At 31.9% G+C, this 27,280-nt stretch overlaps 1 protein-coding gene and 1 long non-coding RNA gene across 3 annotated transcripts in view; one reads left to right on the top strand and one right to left on the bottom strand.

Moving 5' to 3' along the window:
• centrocortin (cerebellar degeneration-related protein 2-like) overlaps positions 1 to 27,280 on the bottom strand; it is a 227,341-nt gene that overhangs the window by 100,985 nt on the left and 99,076 nt on the right. The window lies entirely within an intron of this gene.
• Positions 20,687 to 21,371, top strand: LOC143262419 (uncharacterized). The gene is made up of 2 exons (XR_013036261.1): positions 20,687 to 20,858; positions 20,940 to 21,371. It is a non-coding gene; the product is annotated as an uncharacterized LOC143262419 (long non-coding RNA).

Below are 27,280 nucleotides of genomic sequence, written 5' to 3'. Positions count from 1 at the left end.
CTGTGCAGCGCGAAGAAAATTGAAATTCAGCACCCACGAGGTCACGATCGTCTGACCCCATAGACCGTTACTTTCCAAATCGAAGATGGTAATTCCGGAATGATGGCCGGCGCACTGTGTCACGTTTTCGATCGTCTAGAAGCCTAAAGGTTGCAGGTCTGCAACGAGATTTCACGCGGCTTGATGGATGGTGTATATCCAGTAGAACCTCGACTATCAGATGCCGATCGCCGTAACAACGAATTATCAGAATACATATGCATTAGATCCGTGAGCGTATGCCTTACCCATCGAACGATTTATGTTTCTATTAGAATATTTGGAGAGACTGGCATTGCACGGTGTATCTATCTGTTTTAATAAATCTATTTATTATATCTTTATTTTGGTAAATCGAAAATAAAGATGAGACAAAATATTATATATTTATATATTATATATTTCGCCCAACTCGATTTTTCATTTTGTGATTTCTTCAAGATCTTTCTACGCTAAGTATACACACAGTTCTGTTGCATTGCAAGCAAATACAAGATGCATTGAAACAATATTTTTGAGGTAACGAAATGACACTGCTTGAAATTGTCATAATTGTTTCAGGCAGGAATGACCAAATGTTTCATTTACTGATTTAAGAAATTATATTTCGTCATTTAATTACGATATTAATTTTGTGAGATTATGATGTTATTTTGTTATTTAATTGTGATATTAATTTATGAAATTATAATATTTCGTTATATAATTATGATATTAATTATGATAGTTCACGAAATTGTGTTATTTCGTCATTTAATTTTGATATTAACACTATGCCGTCCGGTGGTGCCATGCAAAAACTACCTGTTGTATGCCGGTGGCATCACTTTGGTGCCATTTTAAAAAACTGATATAACATTTGAACTATATTTCTTGAGTGTTAAAAGGCAGCAAACTAACTATAGCATTGTGCTTATTTAACTAAGAATTAAGTACGAACATTCTTGGATGACATATCTTAATTTTAGGAATTTATATTATCGCCATCTTCGAAATTTTTTTTGAAATCTAAAATTTCCAAGCTACTATGCCGGCGTCAAACAAAAGAAGTGTTAATTTAGGAAATTGTATATTAGCTCGGTATTTAATTATGATAGTAATTTATGAAATTGTCTCACACACACACACACACACACACACACACACACACACACACACACTTCATTAGGATATAGTATAAATAATTGTTCATTTCAATCGTAGCTACTTTTAGCATCATTATACTATATAGTATCATTTTTAATACTATTTTTATTGAGGTTTTATTCGTCATCGAAATTTGAATCGACAAAATTCATTAAAAATGTTTTTTCTCCTTTGATTGTGCTCGGACGTAATGATTAGACTGCGGATTTTATGCGTTTATAGCACAAATGAGTAAAAGAAGCGCGGAACAGTGACTATTTAAGAAGTATTTACGGACATTGTTCCTTTATTTTCAATTTATTAAAACTGTTAAAAGAAATAATAAATTTTCATTCAACTCTTGTTTTATACAATTAATGTAGACAATTTTTCTGCAGTCTACTTATAACGTTTGTAATACTTAGGAAGCAAAGTGTCTTTTACAACAGATCGAACAGAAATAACATGTTGCCTTCAACAATCGTGTGTACGAGATGCAAGTAACACTGCTTGCAGGTAAAGGGATATTTACTTGAAAACTATTTTCCTTCTGCAGTAGTTAACTAATTCGGAGTTGCGTGTCGCGCTAATTACCGATATTGAATGTGCTAAACGAGTGTTAAACACCGCAATTAGGTCAGCTGTTGCCGCGATACCTGAGAAGCGTAACTTCGTTTTCGTTCGCGACGTTACGTCGCCGTCGATGTTTCTTACCACTTTAAACGGACGCAATTACCTTCGCTATCATTCGTGTTAAAATATTTAGCGCTATATACAGGGTTGTGAATAATTACAGACTCAAGGTAACTTTTCTATTTTTAGCGATATTTAAATAGAAACTTGTTTTTCATCTGTCGCATTCGTTTCAGACCGCTGTCCAAGATCTGTCACGAGCATGTTAACTAACGATAACTTGAATTAGATACAAAATGTAGTTTGATTTTATTAATAATATAACATAATATTTATAATTAATATAATATTTATACATATATATAATATAATATTTTTAATATATTAATATAATATAATATTTTTTTATATTAAAAACGTAGGAGATGATCTTTAAATTAATTCTTATAATTAAGTTAAATTATTTAATAATATAATTTGTCATAAACTTTAATTAATTTTCTGAAAAATTTAATAATCAAAATTTTTTTCATAAATATTTAAAATAACTAATATAATTCATTATAAACGGTCTAATTAATATTATTGAGTACAATCGAATGCTTCATTAAAACGATTTGTAAAATACAATTGCATCTGCAACTTGTTCGCTGCTTCTAATGGTAGAATACTGTTTGCGGCGACTAACTGTCTATACGCCGTGTAACCCAGAAAAGCAGGTCATTATAGGAATTAATGGTGGGAGGGGACATAAAAAGGGAGGAAAATAGTTTAGTTCGGTCCGAATGAAACAATTGAAACAACCGATGGACGATAGCAATGTAATTCCGCGTCCCGGCCATCGACATTCGCTCACGTAAACACAGTATTTTTGTTCGAAACAAAGGCAATGCTCGCAAAACCCGGGTATTGCCGTGACTTAGGATGCTATAGAAATGCTGGGTGCACGCGCGCGTGATACGAGATTACCTATATTTCCTTCCAGTGAACGGAGTCCCATGTTTCTAATCTCATTAAAGTCGCATTCAATTACGTTGATATCATACTTGCTTTTGAGTTTTCTTTTTCCCCCTGCTGCCCCATCACCGTCCGGACGAACCGACCAATCCTTTCAACGGATTTCCATTTCTCGATCTTCCCGTGATAAACGGCAGAATTCTATGCTAACGGTAACTGTTGCGTTCGTTTCCGTCGTTTTCTTAATGACGAGACGCGGACTACTTGAACGAAAGTAACCTGCACTTTGTCTCCAATCTGTATCTTGTTTGCTGATCGATGATCAGTCAGATCTGGGCGTTTATTTGAATTGAAATTAAGAAATAACTATTTGAAGTAATTTGTTTTCGAACTTTTATTATTTTCAATTTTGTCACTGGAAAATAGAAATAATATATATAATATCAATTAATGAATTGATTTGTTATTTTTTTATTTCAAATATAACAGAGAAATAATCCTCAAAATTATATACCTACAACAGATAAGATATCATAATATCTTCGAAGCAATATTTGCTCTAAGATCTTTGTTTGGCTCTGAATTAAAATAATGTTCCAAATAATGTTATAATAATGAAATTAGATAACACGTTATTTCAAATAATATTTCAATACTTGAAATATTCGTTGTTAATAAACTATTTTTATTAAATTATTTGTTTTTATATAGGAGCAAGATTAATTGTAATTATTTTTTAATATAAAACTTAATTATAATGAATTTTTATTATTTTGAATTATAATAAATTTTTAATAGAAACTTAGATCTTAGTTAATTTTCAATAGATAGATTTTTAATATAAAATTTAATTGTAATAAATTTTTCATAGAAATTTGAATTATAACAGATTTTCATAGGAATTTAAATAGAAACTTTAAATTATAATATATTTTTATAGCAGTTTAAATACGAACTTTAAATTGTAGTATATTCAATTAAATTTAACGACGACGACAAATTTAAATTAAAGGACTTTAGATATGAGCATTTTAACAATCTTCACATTAATAAAGTAAGTTCGTAACTAAATTACGTGTGTGTGTGTTTCATTTTTATTTAAATCCATTCCCAATCCACAGGCAGAAATGTGTAACACAGCACATCATGTTGATACTAAAGATATTAGTGCTATTTATAAGCGTCGTATGACTTCTATATATATATATCAAGATCGATCCATCTAAACTCCAAACTATTCTAAACCATAGTTCGCGTACCCGCTGTATAATCAAAGTTGATTTTCTCGACAACGAAGCCTCAAATGAAAAAACTGTATTCCTTATTTTCGATTTGTTTTTTCATGTGAAATCACCCACTTCTCGGTTGTCCCACCGATGCTGGGACACCCTGTACATTATTCTCTTAACAAGTACAGGGCAATTCAATAATGACGAATGTGTGGAACGCACAGATCAAGTTAATTTTACAAATAACATTTCCTCCTTATACTACTATGTTGAATATTGCAAACAAGTTCGTTCTCAGTAACGAAACTGAATAAAAGTTATTGTTATTATGATTATTGTTTAGTAGCGTTTACCGTTTAAATCAATAGCGAGTCAAATCTAAATTTTTAAAATCATCGACGCAAAATTGTCTATATTATACGTGTATAGATGTATATGTACAATACGTACACAGGAAAGAGACGGTTATTCTAATTTGTTGGGCGTGCGAATTATTTGAAAATTAAGAATGAATTAGGATTGTGCAAAGTTGCAAAGAAGGTATGGTGAACGTAAAGAGAGCATCCCACAGAAAGATCTAGAGCAGGATAAGTGAGTTGAAAAACTGTTTCCCAGTGCAATAACATCAATCATTTCGAGATACTATTTGATTCTCGCGATAATAATCACCGTCGAGAGACGTCTGCGGGAAACTAAAATCGAGGCCGCTCGATTCGTTCGACTTCGTTTGGTAATAGCTGACGTGAATACAACAAAAACCTTTCTTTCAAAGTCAATTAGAAATTCTACCTTCAATTTCGCATTGGTAGTACTGAAGAGATTATCGATAAATATTGTCGAGTTATTGCCAATTTAGTGGAATTTAATTGCAACACGAGTCAAGCATTTAATTTTGCTATTAATTACACATAAAAGATGATACAATGGCTTGCTACGAATAATACTCAGTTTAGAATCCTTGAAATCAACAGGTTACTTTTCTAAATGCAAGAAATTATTTGCACGTATTTGCATTAACAATTTTAAATATCATATTAAAGAAAAACGTATGTGTGAACATAAATCTTTTGCATCTGATTTAGGATCTTCAAGAGATAAATTATGTCATGTAATGTCAAATTTTTTAAAAATAGATTACATTCATTATGTTCAGTTCATTATGTTTAATTAGTTGAATAATCTTGAATATCTATATAATATGTATAATATAAGCATCATAATTCAATGTTTGGCGATCTATAAATTGATTTTAATCTTTAATATTATTTAAATTAGAATAGCTTAATCGTGAATTGAATTTGAGCTTTGTGCTTTTTTTATTGTTTCTGTTTCATTTATTTTCTGAGATTCATTTGTTTTATTACATTTTTTGCTGCAATTAATATTTCCTTACTCTTTTCAATCTGAAGTTTTGCTAACTAAACTAACTGTAGTTCGATGCACTGACACTTCAAATATTTTCCAATCATAAATCATGCTGTGACAGAGAATATTAAAATGCAGAATATTTCATAATGATTAGACAATTCCACTAATTTTGCAGATTATGTGTATAATCTGATTACGAGACTGTGAATTCATGCATTTATGACAAAAATGAGTGAATCGAATACAAAGTACTGAAGATATTTGAAGAATTCCAATCTATGTAACTGCTATATCTTGCAGTTAATGCAGACAATTATAAATTAATATTATTAATTTTTTTAAAGTAATAAGTTATTTCACTTAAATTTTTTTAAAATAAATTAAATTTTATAACGAATTAAAACATTAAATAATTTATTTTAATTATAAAAATAAATTTAAAGATTACCCCTTAAATTTTTAATATTGAAAATATATTTATATATATAAATATTATATTAGAATTAATTTTAACATATGAATTAAATTCATTTCTCAGACATCCAGATAATAATAAAATCGAATTACATTTCATATCTAATTAACTTAGAAGTAATTTCTTCTTTAACAATTTTGTTGATTGATCGCGAGAAAAATGCGACATTATTAAATGCTATTAATGTTCTTACAGCTTCTAATTAGAAATACCTATCTTGTCATAAATGCATCTAGTGATTCCAATTTATTATATGTTGTGCAAAAGGAATGCCAGAAACGTCTATAGAAGGGCATCACGAAGTAGGGCAATAGGCTAAAAAGTGTATCCCACTTTAGCGTTGTTGCCCTTCTACAATGCTTTCTAGTACTTTTCAACAAAACGACAATAGCTTGTAATGAATAGTTGAAATATCATAGAAAAAGCTATAATTTTTCTTAATATTATCAGGCGTACACTTTATACATTATAATAATGCTAACATAATAATTCCAATTACGTGTCCATACTACACCTATATGAGATATTACGCAGCCTGTGATACGTATTAACGTTAATGTACCTGCAGAGGAAGCTAAATTGATGCGGGAGTAGATTATTACTGTCGCTAATGCAAGAATGTGCACGTATACGAGCATGTACATTAGCAGACATTATTGAATTCTTTCGCTATCCTACGATGAAAAGTTGCCAGAATTTATGTTGTATAATAAACATTTTAGCACCAGAAGTACCAAATCAGTCGAAATAAATGGTTCTTGATTTTTTTCTTTTAATATCCCCGACATTTTAGAAATGTTACTGTGAGAAATTGTTAGATACACTTCTTTGTTCAAGCATATATTATAACAGAAATCGTAAAAAGTTTGAATAAATCAAATCTTATCATTGTTGTCAGATAATATATTGCATTAGTCCCTTTAAGAGCAAGGTAATTCTAGTATTAATATTTTCAGACAGTTAATTGTCCTCGGTATGCATGCTTCCCTGCATTCTACAAACTTGCACATACTGTAACTGGATAAAGATCCACAGTCTAGTTATTAGCAGCTATACTATTCATGGATTCCATTATATAATAAAGGACCAGGATGTAATCATTTTATATAAGATGCCTGAAATGTACGGGGTGTTCCAAAATCATGGTAATTCCGGGAAATGAGGAATTTCTGAGGATATTTGAAGGAACTTTTTATTTTGCGAAAATGCAATCCGCAGCTTTGTTTGCGAATTATTAACGAAAAACACTAACGAATGGGAGGCGAGCTCGACTAGCACGAGGCGGCCGAGCCAACGAGTGGACGAAGCCCAGCACTGTTTATTGGCTCGGCCGTGAACTAATATCGCCTCTCATTGGTCACTGTGTTTCGTTAATAACTCGTAAACAAAGCTGCGGATTGCAATTTCGCTGAGGAAAAAGTTACTTCAAATAACCTCACGAATCCCTCAATTCCCGGAAGTGACCCATATTTTGAGACACCCTGAATAAATACACTTAAAATATTATCGGCTCACCAGGCTATATTATTAGCAAACGATTAAACCTATTAACAAATAGTTATGATAATTCAATCTTAGCATATAAATTGGCAATGATTTAAAAAATTTAAACGGATTGAATTTTCTCCGATGTGTAAAGTAGAAGTTGAAAATTACAAAAAAAGATATTTTTGCAGCATCGTGACTGAAAATGAAATTAAGCTAAGAATATAATAAGCAGGTATGCAACTTCAAAGTTACGCCGAGAGGGTTAAAAAAACAAATTCGCAACAGTAATTGAATAGTTGGAAAAGAATCTATAAATGTGTATAATAAAATAAAATTTTCATGTGTATCCATTATTCTGGAAAAGATATGATAATGTTGTTTAAAACGATTCAAGTTTCTTGCAGCGCTTAAGCAGTTCAAGTTATACCTTTCAATGTAAAAACGGCCAGTATAACCATAACAACTTTTTTAATAGTCCCCGTATCTTTCGCATGACCGACCGTCAAACTCGTATTATGCCAAGTCACATCGAATTAGCTAATTCGCCACGCTCAGGGGAACAGGTGACAGAAAATAAAATGCAGTTCACCCGAGTAGGTACTCTAGCCGCTCCACCCTAAACGCATACCAGGCTCATTATCGTTAATACCAGTTCGTATCAGATCCAAACACGGAAGTGTCCGCTTTGAGCGGACAACATTGGAGCTTGTACAATATTTTCATTCACAGAAAAAGAGAAAGAAGACACTGAGATGGTCATTGAGCGTAATTGGGCGGATGAGACAACGACAAAAACGCAAGTGAAGTATACAAGAACGTTGTGTATATGTATACTTGCGTAGTATATCAAACTCTTTGATGAATTTTATTATAAAGCTGTGTAAAAAGTGAATTTTTATTAAAATTCATTAAGGGAGCAATCAAACTTTCTCGAGATATGCGAGAATATTACAAAAGAAATCGCTATAATAAATCTCGTCTTTTGTATTCTTATACTGTTAACACTGTTTTTACTGAAGGGATCGAAAGACGTCTTCTAAAATTTTAATTCAACACTATTTATTATGAAACAGATCGAAAGAACTCCTTCTCAAAATTTTAATTTAAGATTACTTTTTAAGTTCTATCTAATCTATACAATTAATTTAAAAAATAAGTGTATACAAAAGTTCGGCAATGTTTAATTGTTTATTTACAAAAAATCTGTTAAAGATTAATTGCTAATTTTCTAAGTTCTATCTAATTTATAAAATGAATTTAAAAAATTAGTACACACAAAAGATCGGTGAGGTTTCATTATTTTTCCTCACTTGATTTTTCATCTTTTTCTATTATAATTATAAAAAGAACTTATCAAAAATAGGTATATATAAAATAAATATAAAAACAGATTCTTCGTGTCTTTCACACACAAGACACGAAGTGATGTATAAAGACAACGTGTTAACCGTAGATTGAATTTTACTTCTTTGGACATATTTTACAATAAGTAGACTGTGGAACTTCATGCATTTCTGACACGTGCAAAATGGAAATACTAGAAAGCATTTATGTATGTCAGCCAAAATGAACAGAATTTTTCGTTTACTTTTGTTCTAACGAATTTTTTAATTAGAGAAACAGATTCTTCCACGAATTCTGTTTTATAAAAAGATTATTTTAAATTATTTATTTCAAGAGATATTTAAAGAAATTGCATAAAGATCTGCAGTCCACTGATAAGTAGATAGATATGATTAGATTAAATACATAACAATAAAAACATCGAACGAATTTAAAAATACTGATGATTTATCATCAACACATTAAAACGATTAGAGAACGAAATCCATACCTATGAAGCTCGTGTAGCTCGTAATTAGTGCATACAATTTTTATTTTGCGCAAATATCCGCGGTCTGGTAATAAGGATGACTACATGTCTGAATAAATAACTTCTTGTTATTTTTATAACGCAATGCAAAATATGTAGTCAGCCTTAGTGCTGCGTAGATCTAGGATTAATCTCGCGGCACTCTCATTACGCGCGAGCAACCGGTGGGCGGTCACAACGGGCACCTTCCTCGATGAATTCTCTTCCTTCTTGTAATCCCATCTACCGTGTACTGGATACATGCTCTTGCGTCTGCGTGCTATCCGGCAGAATATCCTTTAACGTCTTAAGGTCGTTTCATATTAACGCCGCGATTCTGTACGCTTCAGTTGTACAGGAAAGTTTAATGTCGCCACAAGTACAGCTACTTGCAGACCCCAAAACTTCCGCTTTCTCTTCAATCTTGATTGCCCGAAAATCAATCCATCAACGACACGGACGAAACTGTAACTTCCGTTTGCTGCTTATTCTGATTTCGCAGAACTTGTAACTCGATTGCGAATCTCTATGCGTGTCCAAAATTTTCCGAAGCACGAGAAGTAGGAAAATAGTTAAGTTATTTCTTATTTTACAGGTCTTGCAATCCAAATTAATCCTTCTGCAAATCATATTTAACCTTTTGCAATCGAAATTAACCTTTTTGTCGGTCTTATTCACTTTTTTGCGGATTTTGTGTTCATCTTTTTGCAAATCTAATTCGTCCTTCCGCTATTATAATAAATTTTTGCTATAAATTTAAATTCTAATGAATTTTTAATGAAATTTAAATTCTAATGAATTTTTAATGAAATTTAAATTCTAATGAATTTTTAATGAAATTTAAATTCTAATGAATTTTTAATGAAATTTTACATAGAAATTTTAGGTTATAACAGATTTTTGATAAAAATTTAAATTATGATGAATTTTTAGTGGAAATTTAAATAGAAATTTTAAATTGTAATAGAATTTTAATAGAAATTTATAACAATTCATTTCAAATTGGAAGACAAAATTAATTATAATAAATTTTTACGAAACATTTACTTAGAATTTTCATTATGAAGTACATATTAAACCGAAAAATTGAAGTAAATTTTATCATTTTTAAAAGGGTTAATTTGAAGTGAGAAAAGTTATTTTCTGCATTAATGCCAAGAAACAGAAACTAAATAGCAAGTTCGTTCTTCCTTTAAGAATTGTGATAAATTAAATTCCTTAAATTTTCCTAGAATTTTAAATTGCAAATATTGAATTTTGTTATAAACGCATAAAATCCGCAGTCTAGTCATTAATAAATCAATCAATATTCTCGAATCAATAGACACTCATTCCTTCACTCTTCTCACTCACTTCTTACATCGAGCACACAGACACTAGCATACTACTGCCACACCTTACGTATTACACTATAGTACGTTTCAAGTATCCTCCATTGTGTACTTTCATTCTAAATTAACTTTTTATTCTATATTAGTTTTGTTTTTCCTGCGTAATATATAATTTCGAAAATGTGTAGCGAAGCACGCAGTAATTCGAAGGTAAGTTTTTATCTTGAGGAACTAAAAGACACACAGCAAGAACAAGTCGGTTTAACATTTTCTGTTCCTTCTGGTTACATAATTCCTTCAGACAGTAAGTCCGAACAGTGAGCGAATCTTATAGGCGAGAAAGAATTGTCAGAGCTAATGATGGCTCTCATATTTTGATGACATCCGGGAAAATGATTGTAAACCTCAAATAACAATGGGCTGTAGAATATCTCCTATTACTATGGACTATTCATAACCAAAACCCAGTTATTAAAGATATTTTTATAAAGACGGGATGGTTGTGTTTACTGATCGGTTCAGTCATCAAAGATATCTTTTATCCACTTCTTTCAAATAAACCTCCATAATTTTACGATTCGATTAAAATGATGGTTAACGATTCTTTTGTTTTAAATGGACGTATAATGTATGGTAATTGGAGTGCGAATTTTGGGTATTTATGACAAAAATTATTAGACAATACAACGTATTAGATTAGATTAGATAACAATTAGATTAATACAACATTAGAAAATACGACAACATTGCTATATATTTTTCAGTTTTTAAAATTATTAAAAGGAATACATTTTTATTTCGTTTACGTTTTGTACAATTGATTTAGAAAATTTTTGTTTCGCATAAAGATCCACAGGCTGATGATAATATATAATCGGAACATGTGTAGAATTTGATACAGTTATAACATCTACTCTATTCTCGTAAAAATAACTTAAAGCTTCTGTCTCGTCAATGTGGTTGTCTGTGAGAACATGTGCATTTAAAAATATATTCCACTCTTTCTTTTTAACGATAAATATGTCTGTAGTTATACATGGAATAGAAAAAGAAACACTGTGCACTCATTGTTTGAAAACATTATGAAAACTGCTTGTTTATATTGTACATCTACTTTCTATTTTCTTCGCGATTTATTTACATAATTTTAAATAATTTCAATATTCAACGAAATAGAAAATGTCGTTTACTGTTGCGTACAGGAAAGATTTTACTATTAGGGTCATGTTTGTCCTGGCTTCGTCGTTTGAACCACCGTTTCGCCATTCATTGATCGAGGGTTACGGTAACTAAAAGAATTTATGCAACAGAGAAAATTTCTGTATCTATATAGGCATAATCAATAACCTGCATATGTTTATACTTTTTAAACGTGTTAAAATATTGTGTGATTTATAAAAATATAATATACGAAAATGTGTCAAAATTTAGCAACTAGATTCCGCATCTTTATTCAAATTTGCATTTTCATATTTAATTTTATGAAGGCGAAAATAAAAAAACGAATTTCATTCGATCGTTAGAAGAAAGAAATTTGTCTATTACCATGGTCTTCACAAAATTAAGTATAAATATGCAAATTTTCATTGTATTTTAATTTTAATCTTCATTTTGATTTTCATTGTATTTTCATCGTGAGAATATTATTCATTTTTATTACAATACATGATTTCTGGTATTTTGAACATTTTCACATGCAAAATTGCATAAAAATTTACAATCTAGTAATGACATACTGCATTTATCTAGTCATTTTGTCCATAATTTTAAACTTCAACCAGCTTTAATCATTTTTCTATATTAAGGATGTATTGCATTGTTATTTAAAATAGTACTTTGAAAATGAATATCAGAGTACCATTTTATTATTCTAAGCATTTTATCGTTTCTAGCTGCATTAAACCCGCAACATAACACTATTGCATGATTATAGTTTAAAATCAGTGGCAGACGTATTTGCTCTCAATCTTCAAGAATTATTCCATAGAATTGCGAGTATATGAAAGTTTAATAAATCACACTGAATTTTACAAAATATATACGATACTTAAAACGATAATTAAAACTTTATTTAAATAGTAAATTGAAATATACTCCACAAAAATAAAAGTTTTGGTCTGAAATTCGTTTACAGTGTTATGTTCACAGTACATACTGAGAAAATAAGGCTATGAATTTCAAGCACAGATGTGTGATTTTTCGAAAATGAAATTTCTTCTCTTATGTAGAACGTATATTTACGAAATTAATTTCTACATATTTGAATTTGTCGTAAAAAATGATATAAAACACATTATTAAAATTTTATCTTAAAAATTACTGATAGCTTGTGTTCACAGGATTGCTCTTAATAAATCTTACGATAACTTGAACACGCGGAATAGTTGCTTATAATTTGTGACGGTGATGCGACTTTAAGCACGTACAAAAAACGGAAAAAATCGTTAATAATCGTACACCACCTCGAAAGCGTTCCACGATAGGGAACGTTTTACCTTACATCGGAGAACGATTCTACGCGCAGATAGAACGGCAGGTACCGTAAGTACGTGGAGACGAGCGACGCGATGACTCCGCACTTCCGGCGACGCGGCTGCTGAATATTTCTCGCGAAATTCCCCCGGAAAGATCGCAACGGCCGTAAATTACTCGTTGATGCACATCCTTGGTTCCTCCTTTTTACGATGCCTGAGCGCAGTATGTACACGCGTCCCGAGATATAAGTATAGTACAGCCCATTCACTTGTTGCCTCGAAAATATCTCCGGGCGTGCTCGCACTGTTCTTTCTCTCGTATCCCGCGCGCTCGTACAAATGGGAATTCCTCGCGGCAGGTTTCCGTCTCCCGCATTCCCGCGTGCCAAAATTACCGTCCTCCCAAACACGAGCCTCGAATCGGCCGATTTCGAGACGTTTATCATACGGCGACAAATACCGGTGAGATCGTCCACGGTTGACACGAACAAATGTCTCCTCGCGGCACAGATAATCGCATCGATTATAACAACAACACTCGCCCGTTGCACGAGTTTCTTCCGCACTTTCGTTTTCGCGGGCTCGATAACTTTTGATCACCGTGTAATGGTGGTCGTTGCTGGTCGCCTCTGCTGGTCGTTGTGAATATATTGCCTAACTATTGCCCCGAAAATATTACCTAACTTCATTGTAACAGTAGCGCGCAAAATTGGCTATCGTAATTGGACATTGAAATGATTAATCGAACAAATCCTTTTTAGCCGAATATTTTATTCGGACAACAATGATTCATTGTTCGTAACAAATTATTCTATACAGTTGTTTGAATAATCCCTCATTTTTTATTCGAACAAATTACTCGAATCGAGATTGTAAAATTATTCGCATAATACTGCAAACAATTGTTAAAAGTTTTGGCTTTTACGTGATCTTTTAAGAATATATGTTTTTTAAATACACAGATCAGTGATCGATCTAGCCAGAAATAAAAAATTTTCTGATCGAGCAGTTGGAAAAAGATTGATCATAAAAATTAACCCGCTGCAGTTGGAGTCATTTTAACTCGAAATCCAAAATAGTTTCTCTGACCTATAGTATTTCCATTTCATATAACTTAGCGTATTTTATACATATGAAATTGAATTTTATGACTCATGAAACAGCTACACTTTTAACAGCTTTGTAAACGTAAACCTTATGTAGCAACCAAAATTTGAACGGTTGTTTGTGGCAACCGGAATACCTAATCTATAATATTTTATTTTTAACCCTCGGACGTCCGACCTTCCGCCAGGCGTCGTCCGATCGACCCTGAGTGTTTTTGTGCCTAAACTAATACATGCTTTAAAAATAGTACAATTATACATTTAAAGGATAGGTAAGACAACAAAATGAATGCATGATACAGGAAGATTATTTTTCTGCTCGCCATCTTCACAATTTATACACATAATAGTATCGTTGGGGTGGATTTTACAAATAAATATCGTTTTGAAGACTATGATGATCACCCGAAGAATTATCACTATTTCCAGGGTCTTCTAATTGTCTAAAGGCAGCATCTTTATCCTCGTTTAAAAAATTTTCTTCCGACATCGTAATATCAGTGATTTCTCCCTAATTCGCGCTCAGATTGCGCACAAAAATGGACAATTTGGGAAGAGGAGATACGATTATTCGAGCCTTGCATCTCGTTTTTATAGTTGTTAGCAATCGGTAACTATAAAAATGAAATTATCCATTTTTGTGCGCAATCTGAGAGCGAATTAGGGAGAAAATACTGTATATTATTTCAAGCGAAATTTTACGAAGAAATGGAATAGAATTTTATACACAGCACTTCGCTGTTTGCCTCTATGCTGAGTACTGATAGGAACTGTATACAATGAGCGTAACATCGTTTACATGCAGATTAAATGTAAGCCAGGATCGACCGGCCGAAGGTTAATCGTCATCTTCTAAAATGATGTTCACATAAAGATCAGATCTAGGATGAACAATTCATTGAGTTAATCTTGTTATTAGTTTGTTCGACAATGTGAACGTATAATTATTTTCATTTGCATATATTTATTTGTTTTTGTGTGGCTGAACTGAATGCGAGGAAACATTGCTCGCTAACAAATTCTCCTTTCGTCTCGCGCAATTCTCGGTGCACTAATTCGCAATTTTCCAGTGTCGTGTTTTGCTTCTCAATTGAAAATGTTGTCGCTGGTAGAGCTTTCCATTGTAATTAGCGCACGCATGTCGCCAGCTCGATCGGCGTAGGCGGTCATTTTTACATGCATTTATTTACCGGTGGATATGCCTCTGGGTAAACGCATAACTAGGTAACTCGTGTTTGTCGGTCCGCACATACTTCTCGCCGCGTGTGTGATCGAGCCGCGTAAGTATGCTTTAGCAGGAATGTAGCCAGCGTACCTCTAGTTTACGCTTTGACAGGTCCGCCGCGTGCTTCTTCGAGACTCTCTCACGCCTGCCGCGCTCTTCTTCTGGTTCGCCTTACCACGTTCGGTCACCATTCCTCTTCAAATACTCGCGGGATGATCCAATAAATCCGGCGGGTAATTTAATACTGCGTGTATCGAATTATGTGTCGTTTCTGTTACCGTGATGAATGTAATATGCCGTCTTATAGAGGCCGTACGAGATCGCCGCGGCGCGACGTGACGAACAGTAGTGGTCCCAATCGAAGCATTAGTTGTTTCATGAACAAACATTGATTTTAACAATGTTTGAAAACGCGAAGACCGCTTTATATAGGTCGTTGAATTCATCTTGACATCAGCTATAACATCATTCAATTATTTATTTAAAAAAGAATTTTTTTAATTTTTCATATTGATATTTATAGACGACTGAGTAATGATTAATTTTGGTTCGAAAAATGTTTTTGTCGAAGCACCGGAAATGACTGAAAAATTGCGGTAACATGTGAATAATAAATGATGTTCGTAAATTTTTATTTTACTGTTGTCTGTAAGAAATATTGCTTACAATTTATATAAAAATTAATATTAGATTGACTAAGGAGAATTATCAGCGTTTCATATAATTCGCAATGAATATCTTTTGAGTCTCAATTGATCGCGCTTTCTTTCAAAGTGGAATGTTTTCTATACACTTTTACCAGCATCGTACCAATATCACTTCTCTCAACGTCGATCAATGAAAATGATTATTGTTTAAAGCAGCTTTGTGGTCGGAACCGCGCAGAGCGTCAAGAAGGTTCCTAAGGCTGTCATATGATTCACTTTTTGTTAAATCAAGGCGTTCACTCGAGCATTCTGTCTATAGTCAATCGAAACAGTTTGAGAAACAATTTGAGACTGCATAGAGAGAAGTTCAAAGCATTTTTTATATCCGTATTTATATCCGACTTTGTATATTTTTCGTTTTATTTTGTTGTATTTAAGTTTTATTTTCGATAGCATATGGTGTATATTTATGTAGTGTGTAATTCTCTGTTGTGGACAAATAAATTATAAGTTATTTCCTATTTAAGCTCTGCTTCACTTTACGCATTTATTATCTCATAATTCTGTCTAACGACACCCGACATTTCACATTGATGTACTTGTGCATCTGAAGCTATCAATTCTAAAATACTCCCTAATTGATTCTCAACTTGTACAGAAAAATGGACAATTTGGGAAGAGGATTTTTTGAATATTGCGGCTCGTTTTTATAGTTGTTGACAGTCGGTAACTATAAAAACGAGCCGCAAGGCTCGAATAATCGTATCACCTCTTCTCAAATTGTCCATTTTTGTGTACAAGCTGAGGGTCAATTAAAGAGGATTTACTGTACATTGCTATCATCCATCGGAAGGTTATCGAAAGAAACTCGAGAAGTACTAAATCCTCAAAATCACGTTAAATATTATAGACGGTTTAATACCAGAAAATGTTCCAGAAAAGAATATATGGAAGTCCGCTTGCACATTCTTTTAATATCTTCAGATCCACTAATAAGCTCATTAAGATTGAAGAAAAAAATAAAATATCTGACTCATTTCCGTCAGAAGTGTTACGGTTGCTAAAAGCCTCAGATACATTTATTAGCGATACTAATATAAATTAATCTATTCCAGAAACATGTATTGATTTTTTATTATTTTTTTGTTCTTTTCCTTTTTTATCTTTTTCGTTATGTGCTGCTATTTTGTTCGGTATTTGCACGCATCACGTAATTACATAAAAATGTTATTCATATAATATTGAAATATTTATCACAAATATATTTCTGTTGTTTTCATTTATTAAATAATTGAATCTTCATTCCACATAAAATAATACTAAAATGACTACGACCAATTAATGTTAACATCGTTGAAATATTTCGTTGCAGAGATTTATCCAGTTTTGTGGTGAAATATAGTTTATCATATTTAAATCTAGCGGTGCATATTGAAGTATTAGGTCCAAAAAACTGGTCAAAATACGATTTTTCAAATCTTGCGTAAGATGAACAATTTTGGTTGTCTGGGATATTGGAATATACGAACAACAGTGTACCAGTATTATTTTGTTTGTTTATGTATCCATGTAGCGTTATTTTTAGACAAGGACGGTATTCGTTATAGTTTCCAGCAATTTTCACTTTTTTATTGTATATTTAAAATTATTCAAGTTTGAAGATCACCTATTAATTATTGCGATATTTCCTATTTTTAGACCTTTTATGAAAGAAATTCTCGGGCTTCCAAGTGTAAACCGTAAAGTTTTCTGTTAACAATGCAAATAAAATTGGCTTTTACATTATTTTTTGTATTGCTATGTATGGAGCAAAATACGTCATATCAAATGATATATTATTCCATAATTACTAAATGAGTCAACGCCAAAGTATAAATTTGATTTCAACAGTTCATTGTCTTCAGCTCCTTAACTGAACTTTACTTCTAAACCTTAGAACCTTACTTCTAATATTACAACGTAATTATTGTATACATTGTAATATAAAAAAAGCATCATAACTGTTAATTTTTTATTTAACGCGAATTGCGTTCAATCATTGAACAACTCATTCGGTTTCTTAAACCAAGGTTTTACATTGCGTTTGGTCATAATGTTACAGTATGTTACATATCCTAAATGAATATAAGTACTTCCATCCAGTTATACTAGCATGTCTGTCGAATAACATACATTCATGTTTTTATTAAAAATAATTGGTCATACGTGCTCTGCCACTCAAAAGCATGTGGATTAATTCTTTTAACTCTTACTACTATCTATAAAAAATTGTGAAATTTTTAATGAACTTGACTAAATTTCATGTATGCTAATTTGTACCATATTAGAGATCGCATTTGACCAGTAATTAATCAAATAAATCACCAATAATAATAAAAAGCAATTATATTATGGCTGTTAATTTTTTCATTGCTTCACTGTGAATTAGGTTCTATTCCGATTGTAAAATTTGCTATAAATGTTTTTGAAAATAAATGTTTTGATAAATGTTTTTTTTTAATTTTTTCCTTACGTAAACTTTTATTTATTTAAAGGATTCAAATACTTAAATTGCTCAATTTGATTTTATCGAAGTACATTACGTATACATGCATTCACAACAGAATTTGGCAATAATCATTTGATAATAATAATACACATTATATTTCGTAGTTTCTATACAATTGATAAGCGTCCATATACTTTTGAGCAATAGTGTATATCTACGTGACAGTTCACATTTTTGTGACAGTATGTGCTGTATAAATTTTCTTAGTCACAATCGCTCACAGGTCAAATGCGAAGAGTACAAGGCATCCGTAAAAAAACTTGCATTTGCCACAATGTTTCCTCTATCAATCTCTCCTTGGAGGTTACAGCTGTTTGAATAAAAAAACAATCGGTATGTGTCTTTATATTTTCATAGTATTCGATTCAAAATAAACGATTTCAAAGGTAGTCCTTGCTCTAACCTGATTAGCACACTACAGATTTTATGCATTTATGACAAAGGCGAGTAGTGCGATAAGAGTAAATGCAGGGGGGAAATGTAATCCTTAACGGTCCAGAAAAATTTGAAATTTACATACCTTGGTTCATACGTACATACTATCAGTAAGCTCCGTTTCATACGAAGAGAAATTATATGCCAAAGATTTGTATATCAAGCATGGAACGAAAATGTTTATTCGATAGATAAATACACAATGATAAAATGATTTTTGCCGCAAAATATGCGCACTGTACGACCCAATAAGTTAAGTATATTGATTAGTCTATTGATAATACCTTGGAGATGAAAATACCTCGGAAATTTGCTCAGAATTTTCAATGAAGTGAACGCAACGATAGATCGATAATAGGAACGCGAATAGAACTGCTCAGGTTGCGCAATCGAAATCCTTGGACGTTAAGAGCAGACGTATTTATTAGAAATAAACTGCGAAAATATTGAATTTATAGGGTGCGTTGTATGTTTGACGCAAAGTGCAAACACGATCGTGTTATTTACGGCCGCGTATTATAGTTTGGTGTACCTAGACGTAGCACAATGGTCTCAAATGTGATTCTGGCTAAGCGAAACGATTTTTGTCGTTATATTTCCCTCTACGCCTTGTATGTGTATCGTAACTGTATATTTATTATATTTTTATAAAATATCAGCGCATTTGGATTTACAGTAATCAAGAATATAATTGTGGTATAAGTCGTTTTTCTTTGAATATTGTACATAAAGTAAAAATATTCTCAAATTTTTATAGTGTCCTTACAGTTTTGTATTTGATATAGTTATCTCTGTGATATAAATGTTAAATATAATATAATGAAACAGTTAAATATAATGTTCAAAGTAATGACGAATACGAATCAGAAACTCAATAAAATTAAGATCACTTCATAAATGTACATATACATATAAAGATGATTGTATTCAGATAATTGTGATTATAATATTTATGTATTATGGTTATATGTTTATACATATATCTACAAATATTGTATCCATGTAAGTTTAGAGTAATATTTAGAGAGACTAACTAGTAATTTCTTGAAAAGCCTATTTTAGCTAAGGTAATTATCGGGATGAATTCCGTTTAGTCGAATATTTGATTCGAATAATTCATTGTTCGTCATAAATTATTCTATTTACAATTTATTCGAATAATTCGAAAAAGTAATACGGATGAAATAAATCGATAAACTATGAAAAACATTTTATATTCTGTCATTTCTGTTTAAATCGATTATTTTCCGTATGAATTCCAGCACGAATAAATTCTTATTTGAATAAAATCTTATTCGCATGGATTCTTACTCGAATAAAATTTTATTCGGATAAATTGTTATCTAGATAAATTTGTATTCGATTGAATATTTATTCGATAGTGTCGAATAAAACTTTATTCGAATCAATTTTTATCTAGATAAATTTTTATTCGATAGTGTCGAATAAAACTTTATTCGAATCAATTTTTATCTAGATAAATTTTTATTCGATAGTGTCGAATAAAATTTTATTCGTTGGTCTTTAGCTCTTACGCGTCACCCAAATGTAATTTGGCTCAACTCTGTCGCGTAGATGTAAGTAAAACGATAAAAATGATTTTGCTCGGCTAGGATCGCGTTTTCGAGCACCATGCGTAGGATATACATACGTATATCGTGCACGGTGCACAGTATGGGCGCGTATCCACGAGACCGTCGTCGTTTCGTTCCAGGTCACAAAGTTTCGTCTCTATCTCTACCTGGATAGGCATCTATGAAGCCACTACGCCACGGCCTCGCTCGGTTATCGTAAATGCACCATGCGCGCTGCACTTTGTACCGTTACCGGGAATATAATCGTTCGTTGCCAGGCTTACCAAGAGACGGTTTCAGGGACGACTTTGGTGTCCAATCGAATTCGACTCGGCTAACTTCGAGATTAACGGTACTCGAAACATTACGCTTTCATAAATACAATTATTGACACCTTCGGCATTATTAATTGCTTCAATAATCGTTCCCGCAGCTACAGGGTCGAACCAGTACTTTTTATGAGATGCAGCAACGCTTGGAAGTATCCGGACACTTCCTTATTCCGTACGAAATGGAGTGTGAGTCCTGCAAGACGATAATTACTAGACTGGGGATTATTATGCAAAAGAAAGATAGTCTTCATCGATTATAACAAACACGAATCAAGTAGACATTTCTTTCTTTCTGTCATAATTTCGATGAGTTGAAAATAATACGTAGAAGTCCTAAAATATTATATTATAATATATATATATTCCCCGCTATATAGGATCTGAAAAAAATGAAATCGGTTTGTACCAATTCGAGAAAAGTTACTCTATTTGAAAAAGTGTCCACATATTGTCGTTGTTCACTGTATATTGTATAATAATTATTAGATTTATAACAAAAAAAGAAATATAAAACAGGAAAAGAATTTAAAGAATTTAGAAATGTCGACATATTCCTTTCAGTTTATTCAAATTATTGAAGAACAAAAGAAACTGTTTGACTTCGGTTTCTTAAAAACACTCCAGAAAATATTGATTCTGCATAAAGTAAATCCATGTAAATGCAGAATTTCTCGTGTTGTCATCGAATTTGTTCAAAATTATATGCAAAGTTACATATTTTGATATTTTCTATATCTTATATGTATATTTCGATATGTTTTAAATGTATTAACATTCATGACTTACTATAATATTGAACCTGTATTGGACACGTCTTGGATAATGCAATAATATGCATGGACATGCTGGAACTTCTTTTAATGTGCATGCTTATTTTGATATAAACATTTCGCGTACATGTAATCATATTGCCATTGTTCCAATTCATTTTTTTCGCTAATAATTGAAAATTTTTATTTTCGTATAATAAAGCACATTTCTATTACCATCTAGTCTAGACACTTCTTTTTGATTTCATAAGTACAATAACTACTTTCATTGCAGTATCAATTTATGGCTAATTTAACGCGTGAAATTATCGAAAAATAAGTTTCGTTTAAGATATCTCCTCGCGCTAGAAAAAATTACGATGTATTGGATAACTAGATTTGACGTAGAACAGCCCAATCGTTTTTTTAACTACGTCTCGAGATTAGATTGAATTATGCTCACGGCGATTGTACGCATACGTGCGTATGCTTCGTACAAATTAATTGCCTTGGTTTTATACAATCACTTTATCGACAGTTACGCCATACGTTTCAGTTAGTTACAGTAAAATAAATTTGAACAAGTTTCTGCGGATAATAGATTAATTTATTCTGACTTGAGCACCTTTGTAATAACATCATTTAAAATATTATTTCGACTAACGTATTATTTTATTTTTTAGAATCGTCTGAAATAGTTCTTTTAAATCATTACGAAGTTAATTTTAATTTTTCAGGTGGTTTACATATTTTCGCTTTAAACAAATTGTTCCAAAGATTTCATAAGATAAAATCTTTCTGTTCAGTATTATTTTTAAAGTTATTTCTTTTAATCAGTTTGAAATAACGAAACAACGAAGTAATTCGTTATTTGAACTCGCTTTATCTCAAATGAATCGATATTATTTTTATTTTCGGATAACGATACTGAAAATAACGGTCTGAAATAAATTACTTCAAATAGTTATTTTTAATTTTTATCTCCAATGAAATATTGGCCCAGGTCTGCAATCAAATAACAGCTATTTTATTTCCTTCAATCGGTCGATAAAAACGAAAATAGCGAAAATCGAACGAAACACATCGTAAATTAAAAGGCTCGACTGGTTTTGTACAATCAATACGGTTGCGTTATGACATAACAGTACAGAGAGACGTCAGAGTTTAAACGTGAGCATTTACCGTGCGATAATCGATGCGATTACCGATGTATCACAGGATACTCGCTCCACGATGACTTTTTCCTCCTGCAGAGGTCAAGAACATAATTACGATGGAATTTAAGACAGGGTCAAAGAGATCTCAGGCATCGAAAATACATTAACTCTATAGTATGCATAATTGCACCTATTTATTCTTTAAAAACCATATACAGTAAATACAGTAAATTCTTCCTAGTCGACCCTCAGTTTGTACACAAAAATAGACAATTTGGGAAGAGGAGATACGAATATTCGAGCCTTGCGGCTCGATTTTATAGTTAGTGATTGTCAACTATTATAAAAACAATAATCATACCTCCTCTTCCCAAATTGTTCATTTCTGTTTCCACGCTGAGAATTTCCACATTAGGGAAAATTATTCTGATGTAGATTTCGTACAAGAGTCTTAATGTATACAGTGTTTTATTTCTCTCCGAGAATACTGACTTTTAAAAATACTTTAATGATATCTATACCAGAATAAAACTTTAGCAAAGTCTTGTTTGCATTTCAATATATGAAATGAATAGAGGAGTAAAATTAAATAGAAGATATCACAAATTTAATTTTACAGGATTATTATATTCTTATTTTAATAAAATTATTCCACACTAAGTAAAACCAAACAACATTCGTTGTTTTTGAGAACGTATATATTAAACAAGCAATATAAATTATACTCGTAAACAACAAAAATATTTGTGGAAATAATAATTGGTTGGAATAACAAGAAAAAATATAACAATGATAAGTTTTCCATTTCATTTGAGCTTGTAACGACAATTTAAACAATGCATTTTGCATGTCTCGGTATCGAAAAATGTATTCATTTGAAAGACGAAGAAGTACCCTGCGCTTTTGGCCGTTCGAAGAAAATGGTATCGGGTGTCATTTCCTCGGACGACCGAACGACGAACAACAAGGGCCCACGGTCGAGGCCTGAATAAACGATTATCCGCGAACGAATGTTAGTGATCTTTATAATATCCACAAGTGATTCGGATTATCAGTGATTAATTAAGTGGTCAGTGTTTGGTGACAGTGCAGAGTAAGCGAACTTCGAAAATAACCATACCAGAGGTTCCTCCGACAATATCCCTCGAATGTTGCGGTCATCGACCTGGGATCAGCTGTTCGTTGTACGAGGTCAGTGCGTACGAGTCAGTAAATGCATTCTCAACTAAATGGGTGAGTTTCTTATTGATAATATTTTTCATATTTCTCTAATAAACAAATCCTTTACGTACCTTAACGCAATTATTTATTATTAAATCAGCTTTGCGAATCATTCGTTGAATTCTGCTCGGACATGGAATTATTTAAATCAAAATATCATTTACGAACTTTGTTAATCCTCACTGTACACCTTGCATAAAAATTTCATATGGTGCACACGAGGTATCATGCACACCAGAAAATTAAAACGGCTGTCACGGTTAAACTACATATTATTTCGGGTCCGAAAAATTAGTAAATATTCTTCAGACGTTCTAAAGTAGAGGTGAACAGCGTTTTTCTTAAAAATATCACTTTTACGTAGTAAAAAAAAATCCGGAAAGTTCACGCTTCGTGACTTGTTCAATACTTCGAACGCGGCTCGAGTCCGTCCCGACCTTCTGTCAAAGCCTCGTGCTGCGGGCTCTCGAACTTCGCGCCGTCACCTCTCATTGGCCAGTGTTTTTCGTTAATAACTCGTAAACAAAGTCGCAGATTGCACTTTCGCAAAGGAAAAAGTTACTCAGAATGATCTCAGCTACCCCATATTTCCGTATTGCGAAACATTTTTGGGACACCCTGTATATATTCGAGAAAAACTGCTATTTTCATGAATTTTAAATGTTAACAGCTCATAACAACGTTAACCAATATAGATAAAATTTTCAGGATGCATATAAGTTATCGAAGCCCGTAAAACTTATTGTTTAAATTTTCGTTATGAGCTCAAATAAAAAAGTTTAAAAACGGATCTTTTTTATTTCATTTTGTTATTCCAATCAATTATAATTTTCACAAAAATTTTTTGCCCACTGTCCCATCAGTCGGAAATCATTTGATTGAATTTTAAAGAAGTCAAAGGTGTCTACTCACTTTTGCACATCGCTGTATCTTTGCCCGCAACTGTATTTGTAATTTGTGTGGTAAAACCGAGTCCAGACACTTTCATCATTAAACAGCGAATCTTTATACACAATAAAATATCGATTACGATAAACCACAGTGAAATAAAAATGTACTGCGTTCGTTAATAAATCCAGTAAGTTGAATATAATATAACATTGTTTCTAAATTCTTCAACTGTTTTCATTGGACCATATTTCACCAGCTTTTACTCTCATAAATGCAGAAAATCCGCTGTCTATTGATCACCAACTGACAATAATTCTTACGCATGTGTACGTAGTGTCGATTCCTTCGTATTCCAAGCTTATTATATACAACTTCTGTACGCGAGTCTACGTAATTTTCCTCGTTCGACGCGGATTACCGGAACGCAATCTTCGAAAACGTAAAATCCTTGCACGAAAACGCACCGCAATTTCTCCGCGTTGATACGTCACATTCAACACAAAAGAAATCTGACGAATGAACGTTTGTTTTTTTGTACCTATGTGGGTCTACCTGGGTTTTCCTCGGGCGTGCGTGAAATTTATGTTTATCCTAGAAGATTTACAGTTTTCGTCGGGTTTTACCAGTTTGTTCGCAGGACCCGGCCTATCGTAAAATCGCAAGTATTAAGTATGCAGTTTGTTTAGGTGACATTTATCCGTTTTAAATGCTTCAATGCGGCGAATGCGTCCAAATGCGCAACTTTCGCCGTAGGTTGACACGGTTATTTGTTATCCGTCACGTAAAAAATTCGTTTACGTTGCTACGATAAATGTTGCAATACGTAAGGCTTACTAGAAATGACAAATATAACCTGTTCGAAGACGAGAATTTTCCAAAGTGCTAAAAATAGTTTCCTGAAAGAACTGGATTAGATATTGGAAACTTAAATAATGGCAAAATTGAACAATATATCCTGATCGTTTGTTATATGATTTTATATGTGCAAATTTTACATATAGTTGCAACTTCTGAAACAAGATGTGCAGTCCTGATGTCATCAATATGTCGACATTTGTTTTCATAGGTTAAAAATCTTGATAGCACGAGATGATTACAATTCATTCATTGTCGCAGAATTCATCGTACAGAATATCAATTACTGCGGAACTTTCATCTTCGTTGTGATTAGTCATGACTAGACTGTGGATTTTGTCTGCAAGATAAAAATTGTCTACATCAATTGCAAACACAATAGAAACAAAGTGGCAACTTCATTCTTCCTTTAATCTTCTTAATAAATTAAAAATAATACATTGATGTTTTAAAATGTTTTTAATTTTTACGCTTATTGATATATCAACTACCCAATTTTGCCATAAATGCATAAAATCTACAATTTAGTCATGACTCTTAATAGACTGTGGAATTTATTTATTTTTAAAATCAATATCACTCGGCCAAAAACGAAATTGTAAAGACATGAGAAGGAGTTGAGAATATTTTCATAATATGTACAATTTATTCAAATTATTAAAAGAGAAACAATATCTTCGTTTGACTTATGTTTTACACAATCAACTTTGACAAAGTCCGCAGTCTAATTATTACTATTATATATACACGAATAAATAACTTTATTTGATAATTTCACTCAACAGCACTCTTTTATGACTTTAATGAAAGTAAACTACAAAATTCGAAGTGGATCATTTTGATCTATCTTATAATTGTCATCTGCATACTACTTCTCTCGTGTAGAATATTTCTACTAAATAGTTTATTGCTGCGTATGTTTCTGATTTGTATAGAACAACAATTTTTAATTTATTAGATATATTATTTTCCAGACAATAAAATATGCAATGCATTAATCTTTCTGTATGGCTATCAAAATGTTGTCATTTTCATTCATTGTTCGACTATCAATGTATCGTACGTATTTATACAGGTTGTGCCATTTAAGTTGAGATTGTAAAAAATCTCGTAAGCACGTGATATAAAAAAAGATAAAACTGACGCATGTCCTTTAGTATTTCGAATGAGCATTCAAATGGCACTATTATTGTAGTTTTTTAATACGTGAACGTTTTTAAGGTTACTTCAAGGTCGTCTTGTTTTTCTTTATGATAATCCTGTATTTTTTATTTCGGCATCATATTCTACATACAAAAGTACACAACTTTTGTTTGAAACATTTTTTCGTAATTTGATATTCTTAAATGATACAAAGTACCTTCCAGAAGAAAGTATCGTTGTCATTTTAATAGAAAAACAAAATTATTCTTGACACAAACGTGAAAAATCAACTAAATATCTTTAAAAATACTGATCTTACAAAAAAAAGTGTTTCAATCAAAAGTTGTGCATTTTTTTACGTAGAATACGATTCCGAAATAAAAACTATAGGATTATCATTAAAAAAAAGATGTAGTAACCTCGAAA

Source organism: Megalopta genalis, chromosome 1, assembly GCF_051020955.1.
Source record: "Megalopta genalis isolate 19385.01 chromosome 1, iyMegGena1_principal, whole genome shotgun sequence".
Classification (NCBI taxonomy): domain Eukaryota; kingdom Metazoa; phylum Arthropoda; class Insecta; order Hymenoptera; family Halictidae; genus Megalopta; species Megalopta genalis.
This window is presented reverse-complemented; position numbering and strand designations above follow the sequence as displayed.